This window comes from Vulpes vulpes, chromosome 4 (genome assembly GCF_048418805.1).
Source record: "Vulpes vulpes isolate BD-2025 chromosome 4, VulVul3, whole genome shotgun sequence".
NCBI classification, from domain to species: domain Eukaryota; kingdom Metazoa; phylum Chordata; class Mammalia; order Carnivora; family Canidae; genus Vulpes; species Vulpes vulpes.
In genome coordinates this window covers 27014744-27024330 of record NC_132783.1, presented here as the reverse complement: position 1 = coordinate 27024330, position 9587 = coordinate 27014744, and positions in this window count along the sequence as shown.

Below are 9587 nucleotides of genomic sequence, written 5' to 3'. Positions count from 1 at the left end.
TTTGGAGTAGGCTTCTTGGAATCTTCTGGGAAAACTGTGATATTTTTACAAGATCCTCCTACATCTACCTAGTCTCATCTTCATTCAGGGATCATAGGTATGTTTACTGACTTAGGCCTGGAAGTTGGATGAGAAGCCCTAACTCCTTTATGTTGACTCAAGTGAGGCTTTTGTTCATCAGATGTAGAAGGTTTTTATTCCTATTATACAAATTGAGTAGGACCTTAGTTCTGTTCCTCTGTCTTAGCCCTTCATCCATTAGCTCATATCAAAGGTTTTAGCATGTCAAATCATTTTGATAATCACTCTGGTCCTTCTGTCTAGCATGGCTATCTTGCCTGTCTTGCCTTTCCTGGTTAATTGATGCTCTATTTTGGCTCACCAAAATCAGGGACACTGGTTAAATAGCACTTTCAATCTGGAAGGATAGCCACTAAGGGAACAACAGAGCTTTACAGGAAAGTGTGCTTCAATCTTCCTTGACAGGATATTGACTGAAACAATGTATTTCTCAGTCCTTTGGTATAGGAAGAATACTCTAAGCCCTCTTAAGAGATCTAGTTAGGAGAATGTTACACATGATCAATCTATCCCAGTATTTCTACTTTCTTCAATCTTGGGATTTTCATATCTATAAATTCATCCTGGTTCATAATTTTGTTCCTTCCTCCATGGTCTTAGAATCCATTTCCATGATATCCCCAGTAGCTAACCACCAAGTAAAAATAACAAAATATTTTAATTATTTTGGTGTGTAAGCTGCTCACTTTCTAAATTACATTTTGTACCATCCTTACAATGACATGTTTGAATTTTAGTTGTTGATCTTGAGGCATTTATTTTTATTTTTATTTATTTATGATAGTCACAGAGAGAGAGAGAGAGAGAGAGAGGCAGAGACATAGGCAGAGAGAGAAGCAGGCTCCATGCACCAGGAGCCCGACGTGGGATTTGATCCTGGGTCTCCAGGATCACGCCCTGGGCTAAAGGCAGGCGCTAAACCGCTGTGCCATCCAGGGATCCCAATCTTGAGGCATTGAAAGATGAAAGGAGTACAGCATGACAAGACTTGTCATTCTCTTGAAAGGTATCCTGCTCAGGTGAAGCCATTAAAGGATCTCTGGTCTAGCAAGTCTCTACTCATCAGACAGGGAAGGAGGAACTTCTGCTGACCAGGGTGGCACTTAGGAATCGGAGGATTCCCAATCAATGTCCTGAATTTTCCAGAAGGACCTGACGAGGTTAAGGATTGACTTATCTTCATCATAACTTGAGCTGGAAATTTAAAATCTTGAATCAGTTATTTCCTTTTTATTTCCTTTTTTTAATGTAGTTAGAAGACATTAACAGTCTCATGAAATTTAGATTCTTCTTTTTTATCATAATATTTTGTGTAGAGACACTTGGGCTGTCAAAGCATTGACTCCAAAAGGTTCTTCATTGCAGGTGACCAGAGCTGATGATTTAAATAACTATTTTATCAATACAGACCATGGATTTTCCTGGTCCCACCATTTAGTTTTAGTAGGAGCCTTTCTCTACTGAAAATTATTTACATCAGATACAAAATCCTAAATTGCTGTTTTTTTTTTAATCCTCCTTTGCAGAGGGCAAAATCTAGATTATTGAACAAAGAGAATTACTATAACATATAATATAGGATCCATAAATATTAGAAGGGTTAAATAACCATATTCTAGGATGCGCTTCCAGAAATAATTCCCAAAACCACAAACAGAACTGGTTGCCAGTGTAGCTGGTGTTACCAACAAAATTAAGAAACTGCCCTCAAATTGGGAAGTTGTCACTGTAGTTACTGGCTCTAGAACCATGCTGCAGCTGGTATGACCCACCGTAGGAAAAGGAATGTTTCATTCCATGATTCTCTTCTCACTTTCTCAGTTCTTGAATTCAAGGGGAAAAAAAGCCAGGCATTAATTAGTGGAATCTTAATCATACTGGAACTCTGCCTGCAAGTTCATCAGGGAAATGTAGTTTCTGTTTTTCTGGTGTCTATAGTACACAAGAGGAGGGTCTAAATAGCGTTTGAGAAAGGCAGTCTGTTATATACTTCATCTGATTCTCAATTACTACATAATTTTCTTTCTCCCTCTTTTTATTTGTATTTATGTGGTTCTGTTCTAGTTTTTTTTTTTTTTTTGCCTATTATTCTTTTGAATGTGTAAGCTATTTACTCAAAAATATGGAGCAAGGGGATCCCTGGGTGGCTCAGTGGTTTAGCACCTGCCTTCAGCTCAGGGCGTGATTCTGGAGTCCTGGGATCGACTCCCACATCGGACTCCTTGCATGGAGCCTGCTTCTCCCTCTGCCTGTGTCTCCACCTCTCTCTCTCTCTCTCTGTAGTGTGTCTCTCATGAATAAATAAGTAAAATCTTAAAAAAAAATATGGAGAGAAACAGGGAGCATGATCTAGGGCAGCTGCCAGCATCAGTTTGTAAACTGAGCATTATCTCTAAATGTTTCTCACTTATTTGCTGTGTCTTCTCTTGGGGCATATTCTCCTTTGTGTGGACAAATAGTGCAGGGCTATCTATCAATAATTTCCCAAATTATGAATTTATGTTTATTTAGTTCTCTTATTAACTGACACTGGTATCTACTGCAGATACAATTATACTTTTTGCCCTATTCCCACTCTAGTTACTAAGTTAGGAAGCTATGTCTCAGAAAGTAAAGGTGGCAAGTATAAATAGTTTTCTCTTTGGTTCTTTCTATTCTTCTATTCTGTGTGGGTGGAACTGGGCACTTATGGAACTCATAGAAGCAAGTAGACAAAAGTTGTTGAGCATTCTTGGGCTATGCCATTTACTTTTTGCGAACTCCATTTGTTGGTGGCATCCTCTCTGGATTTGGCAGATAGTCTTTACAGTTTACGGTTTGGGATCATGACTATTCCTAGTTTTATTCAAATTTTCTTTTTCTACCTATTGGTCCTTGTCATTTTGTAGGCTCAGCTAGTATAGTGTAATAACAACAGCTTTATCGTGACATATTTGCCAGGAATATGGAAATAGGAAAGAAATTGAGAGGAATATTTTAGATTTTTCTTTTTTAGAGTATTTATAATAAAATGAAAATCAAGTTCCTTTTTACTCATGTGACTTTTAACCCTTTTCTGTGTGTCAGTGGGGCTCAGTAGCAATAACGTAAAGAGAATGAATTCAATAAATTTGGATGGATGATACCCTCATTTGGAATCTAACTAATGGGAAATGCAAATGATGACTTAAAACTCTACATTGTTTATTATTAAACATGTGATAAATATAGCCTTTTCTCTATGGTCCTCCTGAGGAAATTTCTCATCTGGGAACCCACTGGAAATTATGATAAAATTTTGCCTCCTCCCTGAGCAATCTTCCTTTCAAGCACTCATGGATGCTTAACAGACTCAATAGTATATTAAATATAAACGACTTCCCTAGGGCTATGGAGGAGAAATGAAAGAATTATGAGTATTAGGACCAAAGTAAAACTAGTAATATTTAGATCATAAATGGAAATGTCACTTTGTCCTGGCACTGTTTGCTTTGCATATTTACCATTTTGGTTATTTATACTCCACTTTGTTTTTAAAAAGGTTTCAGGCAATGTATAAAAATACACAAAATAAAAATAAGTAAGTGAGGAAATTGAGGTAAAGGGAAGATATGGAAAAACAAGATGAAATGAGGAGTGAAAGAATGTAACAAATGCTTGCCTCAGGATTCTGTCTTCTTGCTAAAAGTGGGTTGGCTGTTTGCTCAGAGCTTTCTAGCAACCATTGTGGAGAGGAAAGTGTAATTAGTTGCAAGAATCACAAACTCATTAAGAGATAGACAAGGCCACTGCTCAGGAGACCTGCACAGTATCCCTGGTGCTGTGTTAAACTGTGACTTGTTTTCTTAACAATATTCATTGGGTAAATAAAACAGCAAATTTTACAGACACATTTTTGGAACATTTTCTTAATAAAATCAATGGCATAACACCAAATTGTGGGACAGTCCAGGTGTAAATTCCTGCTAGTTTGTAGATTTGAGTCTTCAAAAATGTGTTCATTATAAAAATTCTTTCTTTTCAGTTTTAATAATTGTTTTAAATAGGATAGCTGTCTGTTAAAAAATTTAAGTAAAATGAATAAATACAATGAAAAACCAAAATGCACTTCCACTTTTCAAGATTGTTAAAAAGTTGAACAATTTTTCTTTGTATAAACAAGTGCATTAGCACACATGTGTATACACATGCATACACACATCAGTAGAATTACTTTTTGGCATCCACTGCTTATACATCCAGAGCCATCATTTTTTAATCATATACTTTGGTTCATGTGAATATAATGAAGAATCCAGCCCCTAGTCCACGTGGGCTAATGGAATAAAAATCACAAATAAGAAATAAGATAAAGAATTTATGAACCAAGAATAGATAGTAACAGAAAACTTAGAGAATGTGAATATAAGAAATACAGTATAAACATTGAACTTCTAACTCCATTTCCAAAACAACACCACAAAACAGTTGAAGAAGAAATTAATGAGCTGGAAATGTGAGAAATGGCATAAAATGACACATGGCAAAAAGGGATAAGCAAAAATTTAAAAGGGAGACATGGGTGATAACATTAGGGGTTCTAACACCTATCAGAATGAGTGCGAGATGGAGAAAATAGTGAAATTGTAAGTGACATTCAGGGGAAAGAAAAGATAGAAAATTTCCAGAAATAAAAATTTGGTGAAAATCCCCAAATCCTGAGTGGGATGTATTCAGAGCATATACATATACTCCTGGCTATCTGGTAGAGAGATTTTAGAGGGTGAAGGGTGAAGGATGAAGGGAAAATCTTAAAGTTTCTGTAAAGGCAACAGATTACTTACAAAGGAAAGAGAGTCTTCTTGATATTAATCTTAGCAGCTTCAGGTTGTAGAAGTTGATAAAATCAAAGATAAAGAATGGAGATTAGAAAAAAAGTTAAAGTTAGAAATAAATAGATCTCAAATTCTAAGGATAAAATAAAAGGAAATGAACAGGAAAATAAAGGTTAAACAAGTAAACTAAACAGTTTAATAACAGGTTACTAAAGATATAGAAAGATAACTATTACAATGTAAATCAAAAGAAAAGTCACATGAGGTAATTTTAAGTAAACAATCTTGAGTTAAGGAAAACGAAACAAAACTGATTTTCAATCTGGATAGAAAATACCTTCACCACAAGAAAGTAGAGTGAGAAAGAGGAAAGGAGAGTACAGACAGATGACTATAGGTAAGGATTTTGTGTCTTAAAATCTTGAGGTGTGTCTCCTATTAGCATTTCATGGAGAGAAAATCAAGATACTGACTCTAATAACCCTGAAACTCCAGTCCCTTACTTTAAGAGCAAGAACCTATCACTGTAATTGTACTTAAAATTTCGGGGGTATTGTTTTTTTATTTCAAACAGGTGGTAATTGGGTATGTTATTCTTTTTTTTTTTTTTTTTTTAATTTATTGGGACGCCTGGGTGACTCCGCGATTAAGCATCTGCCTTCTGGCCCAGGGTGTGATCCTGGAGTCTGGGGATCGAGTCCCACATCGGGCTCCCTGCATGGAGCCTGCTTCTCCCTCTGCCTGTGTCTCTGCCTCTCTCTCTCTCTGTCTCTCTAATAAATAAATAATTTTTTTAAAAAAAGATTTTATTTATTTGAGAGAGAGACAGAGATAGTGAGAGAGAGCAAAGGAGGGAAGAAAAGGAGAAGCAGGCTCCCTACAAAGCAGGGAGCCCGACATGGGGCTTGATCCCAAGACGACCCTGGGATCCCAACCCAAGGCGAAGGCAGACACTTATTCGACTGAGCCACCCAGGTGCCCGTGGGTATGGTATTCTTGCATGGCCCATACATGCAGCACTTAACATCACCTCTAAACATTTCCCACACAGGTGGACTATTACAGTACTATAGGAAGTTGGAGAAAATCACAAGTACTCATAGAATTTAAAGGTTGTTCAGAGATCTAGGATAAGGGATGTTGCTTCTCCACTGAGTATAATAGCATTTTAGATGGAGTTGTCTCTAAAACAGGCACTAGAGCAATATGCTTTGTATTTCTTGCTCTAAAAATGGTTTAACATTGTTTTAATTTACTTTAAAAAAATAAAAGAGATAAAGAAAGGAAAGCAAGCACTGGGAAATGCCTCTTTAAGGCTGTGGTTCAAATCAGTAAGCATCTTGATAGATAGCGAAGACCATTTTTCCATCATTGATCTTTCTATTTGGAGATAACATTATTGAAGATTAAATTACAATAGTAAGCAGGTGTTACTGCAGATTTCGGTAAACAACTGAAACCTTTCTCTATGTCTGCTTCTCTGAGATTCCACTTCCATTATCTTAAGAAATGCATACAATAACATATAGGAGAATCCCAACACAAAGGCCACTCATTCTGGACTTGAATGCCATAAAACTAAGTAGATAAATAGTTTCAGTAATATTTGTTGTATACTAGATAAACCTAATTAAATTACCATCTCCAGTTCAAAATGATGCTTGATCTGTGGTGTGATTACACATGTGTGTGGAGCTCCCACCTGGGTATGTTCATGTTTTATGGTCTTTTAGACTTTTGGCAGCAAATGTTATATCTACTTTCCCATAGCTTTCCCCTAATGTTAATGGAGTGAGAAATGAAATATGCTTTCTTAACTTCCCTTGGGCTTTAGTAAAGTTAGACTATGACTAGGCAACCAGCAATGGAAAACAGTGAGAAACAAATGGCAAATTCTCACAGATCAAGTCCTTCCTTAAGGTCAGCTATGGTGCATACACTGCACTGCAGCTAATAATAATAAAAGAAGAAATAAACAAAGACGTGTAACCTTATTGCTCTTAACTTTTTACTCTGCCCTCCATTCCTCTAGTCCTGTGTTCTTTTTTTTTTAAATCATATATTTTCATTAAATAATCTTTTATACATGGATTTCCACAACCCTCCTCCCCAACCCTTAAGGGAAGGGACGTTATCATTGCCCAGGATACTGCCTCTTCCTGTCAGTGATCTGGGTCCCCAAATGCCAACATCAATCACCCTGCTTGGGCCTGTAGCTTCTTAATCTCCAGATCCTGCTGACCTTGGAAAAATATCCAATCAAGTGACAGCCGGTATTGTCTGCTTTGGTCATAACATAAAACAGGAAGGGTTCCACATCATAATATAATGTCTTGTGGTCCAGAAAAGGCTTGGCCAACAGGCACAGGTTTTGGCAGTAGATCTTGTTTTTCTTGCCGTCCACTTTAAACACGGAGATGGAGCCTTTGCGATAGATCTCAGCCAGGTGGGTGTTTCCACACACATTTAGACATGTGTGGGCGAAGTATCATTTGGCTCTTCATGTATTTTAAACAGAATTCGCACATGTAGAGCCATCCCAGTCGTGTATATTCTTCGGGATAAGGAGAACGGTACCAAGTGTCGAGCTCCAGGCTCGACAAAAAGGAATTGTTTTAATCATGTTGCTCCCCTCAGTGATTTGGCCTTGCAGCCTTAACTTCTACAAATCCTCTGAAGCCGGGGCTTGTGCTCTTCGAAAAGATCCAAGTCATACTCGCTAGTCAGGTTTTCCAAGAGAGGTTCCCGAGTGTTCCCATAGGTCTGTGTTCCATGGTAGTCATGACAAGTATGCTGGCACCGGAAAGCTAGTCCTGTGTTCTTAAGAGATAGGTGACTCTTGATGTTAATCTTTTAGCAAGTAAAAACATGAAAACTAACATCAGCATGAACTGATTTACTTGAATGTGACTTCCTTAAGGAGAAGGAATGTATTCTATTGGTACTTTGAACCTCCAGATGGAGAACAATGCTACCTTACATTAGTTGCTCAAGAACAAAATAATGCCATTTCACATATATTTGTAGCACACTTCATACAGTTCTGCCAACTGTTCTATCATGGAAAAGATAAAAAGTAGTGTCATGAACACAGAACTCTGGACCTTCCACAAAACATATCAGTCTTGGGATTGTATCCTGATTGTTCCACATTGCTCTTTTGTAGAGGGTAGATATATCCATTTTTATCACTGGGATGTTGGAACATCTTGATTTTCAGGTGGTACTGAGTAAGGGCAGGGAGAGTCATGAAATCAGGCTTACAGAAATCCCAAGGGTGCCGAGATGTAAAAAACCAGAGATAAGAGAATAGACCAGACCACCTGGTCCCAGAGGTGAGGGAGTATTTTTCTTTGGCGGCTATAATGCAATCAGAGAAAGTCACCAGACCACAAAGAAGTAAGTCATTAAGGGTGTTATCAATCAATAGTCCTTGCTCAAACCAAGACTGCACAAGAATCTCAAGGCCACAAACTCCCTGGTCAAGTTTTCAATAAAAGACCAGCCTAAAGAGCCCTCAGTGGCAACCCTGTTATGACCCCTCTCACTTCTGAGAGCTTTTTCTGTATCCTTGCTTAATAAACTTCTATCACTTTACTCACTCTCCTTTGTCCGTGAGCTTCATTCCTCAGCTCTGTGAGACAAGAACCTTGCTCTTGCACTTCAGTATAAGAAACCAGAAAGATTTGTATGGGAAACAGTAATATGACACTATAAGTTATCTAGCAGGGACATTTTGTTATTATTTTATCTTTAGCATTTTTTACTTTGGGAATTAATGAACAAAACACTTTTTTCCCCCCAGGAGAATTAATGGCTCATTACAGGCAGTGTAGTGAGTGAAAAAAAAAAAAAAAACAAAACAAAAAAACAAAAAACAGGAGACACTTAGAAGCAATTAGTATTTACTGAATTACCTGCTATATGGCAAACTTTTGCTAAACTTTGCTATCCTTTTTTTTTTTTTTTTAACTTTGGCTATCCTGAAGTGAGTAAGACAGATATGGTCCCTGTCCTCACTGAGTTGACATTTTAGGCAATAGGCAACATGCCAGCTGACTAAACAAACAAACTAAACAAACAACCAAGTAAACAGGTATTTCAGTGCTTCATAGGAAAGGAACAAGGTGCTGAGATAGGGCTGGGTGGTGGAGTCTGGGTACAGAGGGACTTTGGAGAGGGCCCGGACAAGGTAAGAGGCCGAGGGATAAGGAGGAGAGCCAGAGTCCAGATACTGGAGAGTATTCCAGACCAATAAACCAAGGGCAAAAATTTGAGGTAGGAAAAATTTTCATGTTAGATCTGGATTTGAGTCTAAACATGGTCATCTAAAACATGAGAGACACCTAACTCTGGGAAATGAACAAGGGGTAGTGGAAGGGGAAGTGGGCAGGGGGTTGGGGTGACTGGGTGATGGGCAATGAGGGGGGCACTTGGCGGGATGAGCACTGGGTGTTATGCTATATGTTGGCAAATTGAACTCCAATAATTTTTTTTTTTAATTATAATCAGGGAGAAATATCTGAGCGTGAACTAGGGTGGTAGCAGTGAAGGCAGGGAGAAGCAGCTGGATTCTAGAAATGGCATGTTTCATTAGTTCAAAAGGATGCACACCTTTCACACAATAACCCCTGCAACTGGAATGTATATTAAACTGATAACATGTCTTAAAAAATTAAAAAAATAATAAAATGGTTAAGATGGTAAATTAAA